At 48.6% G+C, this 17,800-nt stretch overlaps 2 pseudogenes; both read left to right on the forward strand.

Annotated features, from left to right (window-relative positions):
- Positions 1 to 1,595: 1,595 nt before the first annotated feature.
- On the forward strand, positions 1,596 to 1,907 carry LOC125518655 (putative protein phosphatase 2C 9 pseudogene; annotated as a pseudogene).
- Positions 1,908 to 2,345: 438 nt separating this feature from the next.
- Positions 2,346 to 4,364, forward strand: LOC147959053 (uncharacterized; annotated as a pseudogene).
- The last annotated feature ends 13,436 nt before the right edge of the window (positions 4,365 to 17,800 follow it).

The raw sequence follows: 17,800 nt of genomic DNA on the forward strand, positions 1-17,800 counted from the left end.
GTCCCACTCCTCCCGAGTGAGTAGGAGCTTGCTGCCGCCCTCCTCCTCGGCGTCCAGCTCGTACCGCTCCTCGGCCGCCTTGAAGCAACTGATGATTTCCTCGATCAACGTCGTGTCCAGGTCGACCAGGTTGTCGATGGAGACCGCGAGCTGCGAGTACCGCTTGGGCACGATTCGCAACCACTTCTGGATCATGCGCTTGTCGCTGATCGCGTCTCCAAGCTCGCCGAGGCGCGCGCACAGCCCTGTCAGGCGCATGGCCAGATCATCAATGGACTCACCGGGTTTGTGTCGCAGCTGATCGACCCCCCCCCCCCCCCCCGCAAGGTTTGGGCCTTCGCGTCTCGGACGCGCGCGGAGCCCGCGCGCATGGCGCGGATCGCCTCCCACAGCTCCTGGGAGGTCTGGTGCTTGCGCAGCATGGGCAGCATCTCAGGGGGCACCGATCGGAGGATGAACTCCTTCGCGCCCTTGTCGTTGCGGTACCCGTACTCGTCGTCAAGATCCTCCGCGCCCAGGATCGCGCGCCACATCCCTCTTGCCTGCATCCCGACCTCCATGAGGAGGCTCGACTCGGCGTAGTTCATGCGGGTCAATGGTGACACGTTGGCATGACCCGACACGACCGGAGCGAACTGCCTCGCCACCGCTAGCTCGGACCCTTGGCCGGCTGCGGACTTTGGCGAGCCTTTGCTGCCGTCGTCGTCGGTGTTCCCCGCCTTCTTCTTGCCATCATCACCTGCCATCCCAGGATCCTAGCAACATGGCTCTGATGCCACTTGTTAGACCTAACGCTCGAGCTCACGAGAGGGAGACAGAGGAAGACGAAGATGTTTTGTGCCGCGTTCAACTTGCAGCTTTTCTGCTCTCTATTCTTCTTCTTATTCTCGCTGTTACAAAGCTTAACAGAAAACGAAAAACTAGGCCACGTCCGGGTCGTGAACGCTGCCATCCCAGCGCTCCCCACGCGTCGCCCGTGATGCGGCCATGACCATCTCCCTCGTGCCATCCCACGATCAGGTCAGGGCCGCGGTTTCAGCTAACAAACTACGTCCGAGTCGCAGCTCGGCTTATTTCTGAAGAAATCAAACTACTGTCGAAACTGACAGAAACTGAAGAAACTACACCTATGACTGTCGAAACTGAAAGTGTTCTTCTACAGTTGATTAACTGACAACCCCCACATGTACAACACCGCCCCAACCATGAATTCCTGGCCGAGTGAGGCCAGGGTTGCCCCCCACGGCCACGAGTGGTTCCGCCCCGTTGCCATGCCCATCCTCTGCTTGCCGGATGGCCATAGCGCAACTGTTGCTGCCTGCCGACGCGGTTGCCTACTTCGGGCTACCCTCCGCGCGGTCTCCGCCGGGCCTCTTGCTGCCTCCTCCAACAGCCGCTGCTGTGATGCCATCACCTCGTGTGCCCGGTCACTACAGCCCATGGCTGCCTCTGCGCCCGTACGCAGCCGCCGTCGCGAGATGGAGGACGCCGTCTCCATCAGGCCCGGTTTCTTGCCCGGCTCCGGCAAGTCCCACTTCTTCGGCGTCTTCGATGGCCACGGCTGCTCACACGTGGCGACGACGTGCTAGGAGCTGATGCATGAGGCGGTGGCGGAGGAGCACGAGAAGGAAGGGTCCGGCGAGGAGCCTGTATGGAAAGAGGTGATGGAGAGGAGCTTCGCACGGCTAGACGAGCGGGCCGCGAACTGGGGGACCACCCACAGCAGCGAGGAGCCTGCCTGCCGCTGCGAGCAGAAGATGCCCTCGCGGTGCGACCACGTGGGATCCACCGCCGTCGTGGCCGTCGTCAGCCCGACCCAGCTCGTCGTGGGCAACGCCGGCGACTCCCGTGCCGTCCTTTCCCGCGCCGGCGTCCCCGTTGCGCTCTCCGTCGACCACGAGCCGTAACTTGTGCAAGCCGTGCATGCATTTTCATGGGCCTGAGATGCATCAGTTTGCATCGGGCCATTTCCTTCAGTCTAGCATCACGTGGTAGACATGTTCAGGAGCTCGTGGGATGGCACGAGCTAACCGGATCATGGCGCTTTGGTAGGATCCTTACCGGCCACGTTTTCCCTTCTGTAACCGAGAGAGAGAATAAGAAGAAAGAAAAGCAACAAAAGAGGTAAGCAGTTGTGCCTCGCAAAACACTTGTGCTTCTGTGTTCGTGTTCATCTCTCTCCCTCGTTCGTCTCCACCGTGTTCGTGTGTAGCCTTGTATTTGTCCCAACAATTGGTATACAGAGCTAGGTCGCGAGGTGAATCAGCGATGCTGGTGACGGCAGAAAGTACACGCCGCCGAGCAAGAGGCTCAGAGCTAGCGGCTCCGGCGATGGGACGATCGTCATGGCCGCGCCGACGAGGAGCGTCGGAGTGCCGATTCAGTACCCACAGCTGATTGAAAGCAATTATCAGTTATGGGCGGCGAAGATGAAGATCATCCTCAAGCCAATGGGCGTGTGGTCGGCGATCACCGGAGAAGACGTCGACGAGGCCAAGGATCAGGGAGCCATGGCTGCTATCTCGCAGTCTGTTCCAGACGACATGATGATGTCGATCGTGGAATACGAGTCGGCGAAGGAGGCTTGGGAGGCCATCCACACCATGCGTATCGGTGATGAGCGCGTTGTGCAGGCACGCATCAGTCACCTCACAAGGCGTTTTGAGCGCCTGACCATGGAAGGAGGTGAAGACGTCGGTGCATTCGGGCGCCGGCTCACCGCGCTCGTCGGAGAAATTCGAGCGCTTGGCGAGAACTTGCAGGAGCACGCTGTTGTCAAGCGGCTGTTCGCGGCGGTTCCGGATCGCTTCCTGCCGATAATCGGGACGATCGAGCAATGGGGCGACGTCAAGAAGATGTCGGTCGCCGAGGCCATTGGGCGGCTGCAGGCGTTCGAGGAGAACGAGTCTGGGAAGCGCCAAGACCGTGGCGACGACGGCAAGAAGTTGATGCTGGTCTCACGCGCGCAGCTGGAAGCACTGGTCCGGGAAGAATAGAAGAAAGGAGAGGGCTCCGGCAACGGCGGCAAGGACGGCGACGGGCGTGGCAGTGGCCGCGGCTGAGATGACGACAAGAAAAATCCTCGCGGCAAGTTCGACAAATCAAAGATTACCTGCTTCGAGTGCGGGGAGAAAGGACACTTCAACTCCGAGTGTGAGGCATTGAAGAAAGAGAAGGCGCTCCTTGCAGCTGCCGACGTCGACTACGAGCCGGGGCTGCTGATGGCGGCGGCATGTGAGCTTGCACCGGGGATGGAGGAGCAGGTCGCGGACGCCGTCGAGCCAGAAGGTATCAAGGTGAAGGAGGTGCTTCGCCCCTTAGCTGTGGAGGCCGAGTTGGAGGCTGCCACGGCTGAGGCTGAGCGGCTACGCGGGGAGCTCGCCGCGGCCAATGCGAAACTGCATGCCATGTCTGACGTGTACTGGACACAGGCTGAGGAGTTGGTGCATGCTAGTGAGGAGAAGGCCAAGTTCCTGGAGATGCAGCGCGTGATCTGTGATGAGAACGCGCGGCTCCGGGGTCTGGTGATGCATACTGCTGCAGCGCCCGTTCAAGTCAAGGCAGAGCCGGCTATAGGGAGTGCAGGAACCGCGGCAGCAACGCCACAAGCGGACAGGGTGCCCATGACAACTGAGGTGACATTACCGGTACTGGCACCAGCGAGCGCGACACCGGCCATGACTACACTCGGCATGGAGAAGCTGGGAGTGAAGCTCAATGGTAAGAAGTCTCATACTGAAATGATGCAGATCATGGATGAAGCTAGTGAACTTCTGAAGAAAGGCAATGACTTCCTCTCGCTGAATGAGGAGAACATTAAGCCTTTGTTGACTATGGATGGATCAGCTGATGCATGGTGGCTTGATAGTGGTGCTAGTAACCACATGACTGGTTCACGGTGCAAATTCAAGGAGATGGATGAAAGCATCCGTGGCCATGTGAAGCTCGGAGATGGGTCTACTGCTCTGATTAAAGGGAAAGGTTCATTCATGGTTGAATGCAAGAGTGGTGAGCAGCTGCATCTGACGGAGGTATATTTTGTACCAAGTTTACCTAGTAACATAATTAGTCTTGGTAAGTTGGCAGAGGATGGCAATCGTGTAGTGCTAGATGGTACATTCCTGTGGATTAGAGGCCGGTCTGGGAAGGTGCAGATGAAGATTAAAAGATCACCTAACCGACTGTACATGGTGCTACTCAAGACAGTTGTTGGTGCTGCTCATGTGTCATCAAGAAAACAGAGCCGAGAAGCTCTCAGACTCCAGCGGCAGCAGCTTGAGATGGAGATGCCATCAGTGAACGGGGGTGTCACCCACCGTGGCGCCAGGTCAGGAGCATCAAGCAGCAACAGGATTAGGGAGTGATTGTCAGATAATCATGTTGCATTAGCGAGCATGTAGAGAATAGTGCATGTTTGTTTCTAAGTTTTAGCTTGCACTAGTTGAGTATAGGCCAGCACGTACACGTTTTTGTCACGTCTAATTAGTATTTGTTTTTGTTAGCTAGTTTGTTAGCCACGAGCCGTAACTTGTGCGAGCCGTGCATGCATTTGCATGGGCCTGAGATGCATCAGTTTGCATTGGGCCGTTTCCTTCAGTCTAGCATCGCGTGGTAGACACGTTCAGGAGCTCGTGGGATGGCACGAGCTAACCGGATCGTGGCGCTTTGGTAGGATCCTTACCGGCCACGTTTTCCCTTCTGTAACCGAGAGAGAGAATAAGAAGAAAGAAAAGCAAGAAAAGAGGTAAGCAGTTGTGCCTCGCAAAACACTTGTGCTTCTGTGTTCGTGTTCATCTCTCTCCCTCGTTCGTCTCCACCGTGTTCGTGTGTGTAGCCTCGTATTTGTCCCAACATGCGTCTGCCTTCTGCTGCTCTCCTTGCGCCCTCCTTCTTAGGCCGCCACTACCCTGCCGATGGCCATGTCCATCCTCTGCACCCGAGACCGCCAAGCCTATTGCGGGCCTGCGCAAGCCCGCGCCACGTGTACGCCGCCGCACCCTGTGCTCATCGTCCCTGAGCTCCCGCACCCAAACTCACGAGGAGAGCCGCAGCGCGTGCTTCTCCTCTCGATCCAGCACGTGACCCCGCTGCCTCTGCCTCGAACGAAAATTCAGGGGGCTTTATGTAAATTCGAAAGGTTTTTCTGACTTACTAAAATCTGTAGTGCAGTTTGATTTCAGAAACTATAGGGGGTTTTCTGTAAATAAGCACGATGGAAAAGATGAACCGTGTTATTGGTCTGGGACTTTGTTCCGCAACATTTTTTCCTTATATATGTGTAGATCCAATTTTAAATCTCATCCGTCGGTCTTTGTGGTTAAGATAAAATCAACGGATATAAAAAGGTGGCTTATGAAGAACTATGAAAGCTTTCGTCCTTTAATATTAGGTATAGGATAGATATAATTTTAGAAATTTTTTAAATCTCTAAAAATTAATATAAAATAATCCGTAACTCGGATGAAAAAACTTTGTACATGAAAGTTGCTTAGAACGACGAGACGAATCCGGATATGCAACCCGTTCATCCTCCACACATCCCTAGCATAGCGAACACGCAAATTTCCCCCTCTGGTTCATCTGCCCGAAAACACGAAACACCGGGAATACTTTCCCGGATGTTTCTCCCCTTCGCCGGTATCGCCTATCCCTATGTTAGGTCACCCCTAGCACAATGTATTGCCGCGTCTTGCTTTGTGTTACATTTGATTGCTCTGTTATTTATTGTGTTCCCCCTCCATTACTCCTTTCTGGTAGACTCCGAGACCGCTGCCGATGTCCGTGTGTTCGACTACATCGGAGATGACCCCTCCTTCTTGCCAGAGTAACCAGGCAAGCCCCCTTGATCAACCTGATATCGCCTATTCTTCTCTCTACTGCTTGCATTAGAGTAGTGTAGCATGTTACTGCTTTCCGATAATCCTATTCTGATGCATAGCCTGTCCTTACTACTACTGTTGTTACCTTTACCTGCAATCCTAAATGCTTAGTATAGGATGCTAGTATTCTATCAGTGGCCCTACATTCTTGTCCGTCTGCCATGCTATCCTATTGGGCCGTGATCACTTGGGAGGTGATCACGGGTATATTCTTATACATAATATGTGATACAGGTGGTGACTAAAGTCGGGTCGGCTCGTAGAGTACCCGCAAGTGATTCCGATGAGGGGGCTGAAAGGATAGGTGGTTCCATCCCGGTAAAGGTGAGCCTGGGTTCCCGACGGCCCCCGACTGTTACTTTGTGGTGGAGCGACATGGCAGGTTGAGACCACCTAGGAGAAAGATGGGCCTGGCCCTGGTCGGCATCCGCGGTTACATCAATTAACACACTTAACGAGATCTTGGTATTTGTTCTGAGTCTGGCCACTGGCCTATACGCACTAACCAACTACGCGGGAACAGTTGTGGGCACTCGACGTCGTGGTATCAGCCGAAGCCTTCTTGACGTCAGCGACCAGGTTGGACTGGAATGCCTACTCTTGTATAAGGGAGGCTAGGTCTGCTCACCGGCCACCCATGCAACATGCAGCTATGCAATGGGCGATGGGCCCAGACCCCTGCTCTATAGGATTTAGACCGCCGTGCTGACCTCTCTGTTGTGCCTAGGTAGGGCTGCAACGTGTTGATCTTCTGAGGCTGGGCATGACCCAGGAAAGTGTGTCTGGCCAAAGGGGATCGAGTGTGTTGGGAAATGTGGTGCACCCCTGCAGGGAAGTTTATCTATTTGAATAGCCGTGTCCCTCGGTAAAAGGACGACCTGGAGTTGTACCTTGACCTTATGACAACTAGAACTGGATACTTAATAAAACACACCCTTCCATGTGCCAGATACAACTCGGTGATCGCTCTCTCACAGGGCGACGAGGGGAGGATCGCCGGGTAGGATTATGCTATGCGATGTTACTTGGTGAACTTACCATCTACTCTCTTCTACATGCTGCAAGATGGAGGCTGCCAGAAGCGTAGTCTTCGATAGGACTAGCTATCCCCCTCTTATTCTGGTGTCTGCAGTTCAGTCCACAGATACTACCCATTTCATTGATACCAATGCATATGTAGTGTAGATCCTTGCTTGCGAGTACTTTGGACGAGTACTCACGGTTTCTTTCCTACTTATTTTTCCCATTTTCCCGATTACTGTGATCATATAACGGATTCCAGGAGCCAGAGGATCCCGAGGATGATTCTACGTGGAGTTCGGCTTCGAGGAGTAGTTAGGAGGTCCCAGGCAGGAGGCCTTGCCTTTTCGATCGTTGCTACTTTTGTGCTAGCCTTCTTAAGGCAAACTTGTTTAACTTATGTCTGTACTCAGATATTATTGCTTTCGCTGACTCTTGTGTATTCGAGCTTATGTATTCGAGCCATCGAGGCCCTGGCTTGTAATATAAAGCTTGTATTATTTCAATTTGTGTCTAGAGTTGTGTTGTGATATCTTCTCGTGAGTCCCTGATCGTGGTCGTACACATTTGCATGCATGATTAGTGTACGGTCAAATCAGGGGCGTCACACCATTGCACACACATGTGTACGTGTACGAGAGAGGCGCACAAACCTCCGTGCATCGCTTGGCCCCGACCACCCACCGTAATCGAGAACTCCCCGAAATTTTCCTCGCCCTCGCTTCTACCACGACTTTTTCCGTCATGGACGGCCCAAATAATGTCATGTAGGTGCGTCCCCAGCCCGCCCAGGACGAAAAGCCCTTTTTCTTTCATGATTTTTTGTCATAGAAGTAGGGGGCCACCACATCTATGAGGATACGTGGTTTTTTCACAATTATCATCATAGAAGTGTCATAAGCATGACAGAAAAAATCCGTTCGGCCTAAAATATCACAGATGTGTCTTTTTTGTAGTGTAGCAATTTTTCCTCAAGTGGATGACCTAAGGTTTATCAATCCATGGGAGGTGTAGGATGAACATGGTCTCTCTCAAACAACCCTGCAACCAAATAACAAAGAGTCTCTTGTGTACCCAATAGACCAAATACAATGGTAAATTGTATAGGTGCACTAGTTCGGCGAAGAGATGGTGATACAAGTGTAGTAATGATAGTAGATATTGATTTTTGTAATACTAACAATAAAAAATAGCAAGGTGACAAATAACAAAAGTGAGCACAAATGGTATTGCAATGCTTAAAAATGAGGCCTAGGGTGTTGGGGAACGTAGTAATTTCAAAAAAATTCCTACGCACACGCAAGATCATGTGACGCATAGCAACGAGAGGGGGGAGTGTGATCTACATACCTAGTAGATCGACAACAGAAGCGTTTGGTTGATGTAGTCGTACGTCTTCACGATCCGACCGATCAAGCACCAAAACTACGGCACCTCCGAGTTCTAGCACATGTTCAGCTCGATGACGATCCCCGGACTCCGATCCAGCAAAGTGTCGGGGAAGAGTTCAGTCAGCACGATGGCGTGGTGACGATCTTGATGTACTACAGCAGCAGGGCTTCGCCTAAACTCCGCTACAATATTATCGAGGACTATGGTGGCTGGGGGCGCCGCACACGGCTAAGGAAAAGATCACGTGGATCAACTTGTGTGTCTCTGGGGTGCCCCTGCCTCCGTATATAAAGGACTAAAGGGGGGAGGCTGGCCGGCCAAGGAGGGCGCGCCTGGAGAGTCCTACTCCCTCTGGGAGTACGATCCCCCCCCCCCCCAATCCTAGTTGGAATAGGATTCGCGGAGGGGGGAAAAGAGAGAGAGGGGCCGGCCCCCTCTCCTTGTCCTATTCGGACCAAGGGAGGGGAGGGGCGCGCGGCCCATGAGGGGCTGCCTCTTCTCTTTTCCACTAAGGCCCATCATGGCCCATATAGCTCCCGGGGGGTTCCGGTAACCTCCCGGTACTCCGGTAAAATCCCGATTTCACCCGGAACACTTCCGATATCCAAACATAGGCTTCCAATATATCAATCTTTATGTCTCGACCATTTCGAGACTCCTCGTCATGTCCGTGATCACATCCGGGACTCCGAACAACCTTCGGTACATCAAAATGCATAAACTCATAATATAACTGTCATCGTAACCTTAAGCGTGCGGACCCTACGGGTTCGAGAACAATGTAGACATGACCGAGACACGTCTCCGGTCAATAACCAATAGCGGGACCTGGATGCCCATATTGGCTCCTACATATTCTACGAAGATCTTTATCGGTCAGACCGCATAACAACATACGTCGTTCCCTTTGTCATCGGTATGTTACTTGCCCGAGATTAGATCGTCGGTATTCCAATACCTAGTTCAATCTCGTTGCCGGCAAGTCTCTTTACTCGTTCTGTAATACATCATCCCGCAACTAACTCATTTAGTTGCAATGCTTGCAAGGCTTAAGTGATGTGCATTACCGAGAGGGCCCAGAGATACCTCTCCGACAATCGGAGTGACAAAACCTAATCTCAAAATACGCCAACCCAACATGTACCTTTGGAGACACCTGTAGTACTCCTTTATAATCACCCAGTTACGTTGTGACGTTTGGTAGTACCCAAAGTGTTCCTCCGGTAAACGGGAGTTGCATAATCTCATAGTTATAGGAACATGTATAAGTCATGAAGAAAGCAATAGCAACATACTAAACGATCGGGTGCTAAGCTAATGGAATGGGTCATGTCAATCAGATCATTCAACTAATGATGTGATCTCGTTAATCAAATAACAACTCATTGTTCATGGTTAGGAAACATAACCATCTTTGATTAACGAGCTAGTCAAGTAGAGGCATACTAGTGACACTTTGTTTGTCTATGTATTCACACATGTATTATGTTTCCGGTTAATACAATTCTAGCATGAATAATAAACATTTATCATGATTATAAGGAAATAAATAATAACTTTATTATTGCCTCTAGGGCATATTTCCTTTAGTCTCCCACTTGCACTAGAGTCAATAATCTAGATTACACAGTAATGATTCTAACACCCATGGAGCCTTGGTGCTGATCATGTTTTGCTCGTGGAAGAGGCTTAGTCAACGGGTCTGCAATATTCAGATCCGTATGTATCTTGCAAATCTCTATGTCTCCCACCTGGACTAGATCCCGGATGGAATTGAAGCGTCTCTTGATGTGCTTGGTTCTCTTGTGAAATCTGGATTCCTTTGCCAAGGCAATTGCACCAGTATTGTCACAAAAGATTTTCATTGGACCCGATGCACTAGGTATGACACCTAGATCGGATATGAACTCCATCATCCAGACTCCTTCATTTGCTGCTTCCAAAGCAGCTATGTACTCCGCTTCACATGTAGATCCCGCTACAACGCTTTGTTTAGAACTGCACCAACTTACAGCCCCGCCGTTTAATGTACACACGTATCCGGTTTGCGATTTAGAATCGTCTGGATCAGTGTCAAAGCTTGCATCAATGTAACCTTTTACGATGAGCTCTTTGTCACCTCCATATACGCGAAGCATATCCTTAGTCCTTTTCAGGTATTTCAGGATGTTCTTGACCGCTGTCCAGTGATCCACTCCTGGATTACTTTGGTACCTCCCTGCTAGACTTATAGCAAGGCACACATCAGGTCTGGTACACAGCATTGCATACATGATAGATCCTATGGCTGATGCATAGGGAACATCTTTCATATTCTCTCTATCTTCTGCAGTGGTCGGGCATTGAGTCTTACTCAACTTCACACCTTGTAACACAGGCAAGAACCCTTTCTTTGCTTGATCCATTTTGAACTTCTTCAAAACTTTGTCAAGGTATGTGGTTTGTGAAAGTCCAATTAAGCGTCTTGATCTATCTCTATAGATCTTAATGCCTAATATGTAAGCAGCTTCACCGAGGTCTTTCATTGAAAAACTTTTATTCAAGTATCCCTTTATGCTATCCAGAAATTCTACATAATTTCCAATTAGTAATATGTCATCCACATATAATATTAGAAATGCTACAGAGCTCCCACTCACTTTCTTGTAAATACAGGCTTCTCCAAAAGTCTGTATAAAACCAAATGCTTTGATCACACTATCAAAACGTTTATTCCAACTCCGAGAGGCTTGCACCAGTCCATAAATGGATCGCTGGAGCTTGCACACTTTGTTAGCTCCCTTTGGATTGACAAAACCTTCTGGTTGCATCATATACAACTCTTCTTCCAGAAATCCATTCAAGAATGCAGTTTTGACATCCATCTGCCAAATTTCATAATCATAAAATGTGGCAATTGCTAACATGATTCGGACAGACTTAAGCATCGCTACGGGTGAGAAGGTCTCATCGTAGTCAATCCCTTGAACTTGCCGAAAACCTTTTGCGACAAGTCGAGCTTTGTAGACAGTAATATTACCGTCAGCGTCAGTCTTCTTCTTGAAGATCCATTTATTCTCAATTGCTTGCCGATCATCGGGCAAGTCAACCAAAGTCCATACTTTGTTCTCATACATGGATCCCATCTCAGATTTCATGGCTTCAAGCCACTTTGCGGAATCTGGGCTCACCATTGCTTCTTCATAGTTCGTAGGTTCATCATGATCTAGTAGCATGACTTCTAGATCAGGATTACCGTACCACTCTGGCACGGATCTTACTCTGGTTGATCTACGAGGTTCAGTAGTATCTTGTTCTGAAGTTTCATGATCATTATCATTAGCTTTCTCACTAACTGGTGTAGGTGTCACAGAAACAGTTTTCTGTGATGCACTACTTTCCAATATGGGAGCAGGTACAGTTACCTCGTCAAGTTCTACTTTCCTCCCACTCACTTCTTTCGAGAGAAACTCCTTCTCCAGAAAGTTTCCGAATTTAGCAACAAAAGTCTTGCCTTCGGATCTGTGATAGAAGGTGTATCCAATAGTTTCCTTTGGATATCCTATGAAGACACATTTCTCCAATTTGGGTTCGAGCTTATCAGGTTGAAGCTTTTTCACATAAGCACCGCAGCCCCAAACTTTTAGAAACGACAACTTTGGTTTCTTGCCAAACCACAGTTCATAAGGCGTCGTCTCAACGGATTTCGATGGTGCCCTATTTAACGTGAATGCGGCCGTCTCTAGAGCGTACCCCCAAAACGATAGCGGTAAATTAGTAAGAGACATCACAGATCGCACCATATCTAGTAAAGTACGATTACGACGTTCGGACACACCATTACGCTGTGGTGTTCCGGGTGGCGTGAGTTGCGAAACTATTCCACAATTTTTCAAATGTACACCAAACTCGTAACTCAATTATTCTCCTCCACGATCAGATCGTAGAAACTTTATTTTCTTGTTATGATGATTTTCAACTTCACTCTGAAATTCTTTGAACTTTTCAAATGTTTCAGACTTATGTTTCATTAAGTAGATATACCCATATCTGCTCAAATCATCTGTGAAGGTGAGAAAATAACGATATCCGCCACGAGCCTCAATATTCATCGGACCACATACATCTGTATGTATGATTTCCAACAAATCTGTTGCTCTCTCCATAGTACCGGAGAACGGCGTTTTGGTCATCTTGCCCATGAGGCACGGTTCGCAAGTACCAAGTGATTCATAATCAAGTGGTTCCAAAAGTCCATCAGTATGGAGTTTCTTCATGCGCTTTACACCGATATGACCTAAACGGCAGTGCCACAAATAAGTTGCACTATCATTATCAACTCTGCATCTTTTGGCTTCAACATTATGAATATGTGTGTTACTACTGTCGAGCTTCAACAAGAATAGACCACTCTTCAAGGGTGCATGACCATAAACGATATTACTCATATAAATAGAACAACCATTATTCTCTGATTTAAATGAATAACCATCTCGCATCAAACAAGATCCAGATATAATGTTCATGCTTAACGTTGGCACCAAATAACAATTATTTAGGTCTAATATTAATCCCGAAGGTAGATGTAGAAGTAGCGTGCCGACTGCGATCACATCGACTTTGGAACCGTTTCCCACGCGCATCGTCACCTCATCCTTAACCAATCTTCGCTTGATCCGTAGTCCCTGTTTCGAGTTGCAAATATTAGCAACAGAACCAGTATCAAATACCCAGGTGCTACTGCGAGCATTAGTAAGGTACACATCAATAACATGTATATCACATATACCTTTGTTCACCTTGCCATCCTTCTTATCCGCCAAATACTTGGGGCAGTTCCGCTTACAGTGACCAGTCTTCTTGCAATAGAAGCACTCAGTTTCAGGCTTAGGTCCAGGTCTGGGTTTCTTCTCTTGAGCAGCAACTTGCTTGCCGTTCTTTTTGAAGTTCCCCTTCTTCTTTCCTTTGCCCTTTTTCTTGAAACTAGTGGTCTTGTTGACCATCAACACTTGATGCTCCTTCTTGATTTCTACCTCCGCAGCTTTCAGCATCGCGAAGAGCTCGGGAATAGTCTTATTCATCCCTTGCATATTATAGTTCATCACGAAGCTCTTGTAGCTTGGTGGCAGTGATTGGAGAATTCTGTCAATGACGCAATCATCTGGAAGATTAACTCCCAATTGAATCAAGTGATTATTATACCCAGACATTTTGAGTATATGCTCACTAACAGAACTGTTCTCCTCCATCTTGCTGCTATAGAACTTATTGGAGACTTCATATCTCTCAATCCGGGCATTTGCTTGAAATATTAACTTCAACTCCTGGAACATCTCATATGCTCCATGACGTTCAAAACGTCGTCGAAGTCCCGATTCTAAGCCGTAAAGCATGGCACACTGAACTATCGAGTAGTCATCAGCTTTGCTCTGCCAGACGTTCATAACATCCGGCGTTGCTCCTGCAGCAGGCCTAGCACCCAGCGGTGCTTCCAGGACGTAATTCTTCTGTGCAGCAATGAGGATAATCCTCAAGTTACGGACCCAGTCCGTGTAATTGCTACCATCATCTTTCAACTTTACTTTCTCAAGGAACGCATTAAAATTCAACGGAACAACAGCATGAGCCATCTATCTACAAACAAGCATAAACGAGCAAGATACTTATCAAGTACTAAGTTTCATGATAAATTTAAGTTCAGTTAATTTACTTAAAGAACTCCCACTTAGATAGACATCCCTCTAATCCTCTAAGTGATTACGTGATCCAAATCAACTAAACCATGTCCGATCATCACGTGAGATGGAGTAGTTTCATTGGTGAACATCATTATGTTGATCATATCTACTATATGATTCACGCTCGACCTTTCGGTCTCCGTGTTCCGAGGCCATATCTGTATATGCTTGGCTCGTCAAGTATAACCTGAGTATTCCGCGTGTGCAACTGTTTTGCACCCGTTGTATTTGAACGTAGAACCTATCACACCCGATCATCACGTGGTGTCTCAGCACAAAGAACTTTCGCAACGGTGTATACTCAGGGAGAACACTTCTTGATAATTACTGAGAGATCATCTTATAATGCTACCATCAATCAAAGCAAGATAAGATGCATAAAAGATAAACATCACATGCAATCAATATAAGTGATATGATATGGCCATCATCATCTTGTGCTTGTGATCTCCATCTCCGAAGCACCATCGTGATCACCATCGTCACCGGCATGACACCTTGATCTCCATCGTAGCATCGTTGTCGTCTCGCCAAGCTTGTGCTTCCACGACTATCGCTACCATTTAGTGATAAAGTAAAGCATTACATCGCGATTGCATTGCATACAATAAAGCGACAACCATATGGCTCCTGCCAGTTGCCGATAACTCGGTTACAAAACATGATCATCTCATACAATAAAAATCAGCATCATGTCTTGACCATATCACATCACAACATGCCCTGCAAAAACAAGTTAGACGTCCTCTACTTTGTTGTTGCAAGTTTTACGTGGCTGCTACGGGCTTAAGCAAGAACCAATCTTACCTACGCATCAAAACCACAACGATAGTTTGTCAAGTTGGTGCTGTTTTAACCTTCGCAAGGACCGGGCGTAGCCACATTCAGTTCAACTAAAGTTGGAGAAACTGTCACCCACAAGCCACCTCTGTGCAAAGCACGTCGGGAGAACCGGTCTCGCGTAAGCGTACGCGTAATGTCGGTCTGGGCCGCTTCATCCAACAATACCGCTGAACCAAAGTATGACATGCTGGTAAGCAGTATGACTTATATCGCCCACAACTCACTTGTGTTCTACTCGTGCATATAACATCAACATATAAAACCTAGGCTCTGATACCACTGTTGGGGAACGTAGTAATTTCAAAAAAATTCCTACGCACACGCAAGACCATGTGACGCATAGCAACGAGAGGGGGGAGTGTGATCTACATACCTAGTAGATCGACAACGGAAGCGTTTGGTTGATGTAGTCGTACGTCTTCACGATCCGACTGATCAAGCACCGAAACTACGGCACCTTCGAGTTCTAGCACACGTTCAGCTCGATGACGATCCCCGGACTCCGATCCAGCAAAGTGTCGGGGAAGAGTTCCGTCAGCACGACGGCGTGGTGATGATCTTGATGTACTACAGCAGCAGGGCTTCGCCTAAACTCCGCTACAATATTATCGAGGACTATGGTGGCTGGGGGCGCCGCACACGGCTAAGGAAAAGATCACGTGGATCAACTTGTGTGTCTCTGGGGTGCCCCTGCCTCCGTATATAAAGGACTAAAGGGGGGAGGCTGGCCAGCGAAGGAGGGCGCGCCAGGAGAGTCCTACTCCCTCTGGGAGTAGGATTCCCGCCCCCCCCCCCCAATCCTAGTTGGAATAGGATTCGCGGAGGGGGGAAAAGAGAAAGAGGGGCCGGCCCCCTCTCCTTGTCCTATTCGGACCAAGGGAGGGGAGGGGCGCGCGGCCCATGAGGGGCTGCCTCTTATCTTTTCCACTAAGGCCCATCATGGCCCATATAGCTCCTGGGGGGTTCCGGTAACCTTCCGTTACTCCGGTAAAATCCCGATTTGACCCGGAACACTTCCGATATCCAAACATAGGCTTCCAATATATCAATCTTTATGTCTCGACCATTTTGAGACTCCTCGTCATGTCCGTGATCACATCCGGGACTCCGAACAACCTTCGGTACATCAAAATGCATAAACTCATAATATAACTGTCACCGTAACCTTAAGCGTGCGGACCCTACGGGTTCGAGAACAATGTAGACATGACCGAGACACGTCTCCGGTCAATAATCAATAGCGGGACCTGGATGCCCATATTGGCTCCTACATATTCTATGAAGATCTTTATCGGTCAGACCGCATAACAACATACGGCGTTCCCTTTGTCATCGGTATGTTACTTGCCCGAGATTAGATCGTCGGTATTCCAATACCTAGTTCAATCTCGTTGCCGGCAAGTCTCTTTACTCGTTCTGTAATACATCATCCCGCAACTAACTCATTTAGTTGCAATGCTTGCAAGGCTTAAGTGATGTGCATTACCGAGAGGGCCCAGAGATACCTCTCCGACAATCGGAGTGACAAAACCTAATCTCGAAATACGCCAACCCAACATGTACCTTTGGAGACACCTGTAGTACTCCTTTATAATCACCCAGTTACGTTGTGACGTTTGGTAGTACCCAAAGTGTTCCTCCGGTAAACGGGAGTTGCATAATCTCATAGTTATAGGAACATGCACTACTAGGAAAAGGCCTACTAATGGCGCACCTAATTTGGCCATTAATGGCGCATTAGTGGTGCGCCATTAGTGCCACGCCATTAGTATATTTTACTAATGGCGCACCACACGTGCGCCATTAGTATCTGGTATACTAATGGCGCACCTCAGATGCGCCATTAGTATATACAACAGTGCGCCATTAGTATGCCTCCCAGGGGGCCATGTATACCCAGGTGCTTTGGCATACTAATGGCGCACAACAACAAGATGCGCCATTAGTAACTTCGGCATACTAATGGCGCACTGTTTAATGATGCGCCATTAGTATCCTTTGGCATACTAATGGCGCACTGTGATGTGATGCGCCATTAGTATGAATATTAGGTTTTTTTTATTTTTTTAATTTTCTGTTTTTTGCACAGGTTACAAAATGTATAATTGGACAAAATATAGACAGCACACATCAACAATAGATTCATCGAATACAATAGAAGATTAGTCTCTGAATACAATTCATCATATTAGTCTCCGAATACAATTCATCATTACGTCTCCGAATTGAAAAGACCGAAGAAAGATAGAACATTATATTACAAGTCTCGAGACCGCGAGTAGCGAGTTTGTCTTCACATTACAAGTCGATATCGATCATCTAAACTACCATCACATAGAAGAGAGCTGCGGTCATCACGATGAAACTCGTCTTCATCCGGTTCCTCCAGCGCTCCCTCCCCTCTCCCGCTAGATAGCGGGCGTATCTAGATTCGGCCTCGGCCCTAGTGCTGTACCCTTTGTAACTGTTACCGCTGAATCGGTGAACCTGTCTCCGACACTCCTCCCAGTCGTCGTAGACTCCGAGAACCTTACCCTTGTACATGACATACGACGGCATCGCTATGCAGTAGCCAAACGAAACGTTAGTACCAATTCACAGACAATACATAAGCAATATATAAGTATGCAACAGAACGATCGGAAGAGAAAAGCAAGACATTAATAGCATCAATTACATCTAAGTTGAACGACTGTCGAAACCAAAGAGACATACTACAAGTTCATTAAAGTTTAATTACAACATGAGCCAATCGATGTTTCAGAACTAGACACAGCATCACCGCTTTTGACTCGACTCAAGGGACCGGAGCGTGGATGAAGCCGCCGTCTATCGTGGGAGTCATGAAATAACGGTCGTTGTCAGCCTGCATTTGTAGCATTGTGTCGATGTCACTGTTGGACGGTTGATTTCTGAGGTAGAACTGCCCCGAGGTACAAAGGACATCTT

Source organism: Triticum urartu, chromosome 7A, assembly GCF_056163025.1.
Source record: "Triticum urartu cultivar PI428250 chromosome 7A, HENAU_Tu73, whole genome shotgun sequence".
Classification (NCBI taxonomy): Eukaryota; Viridiplantae; Streptophyta; class Magnoliopsida; order Poales; family Poaceae; genus Triticum; species Triticum urartu.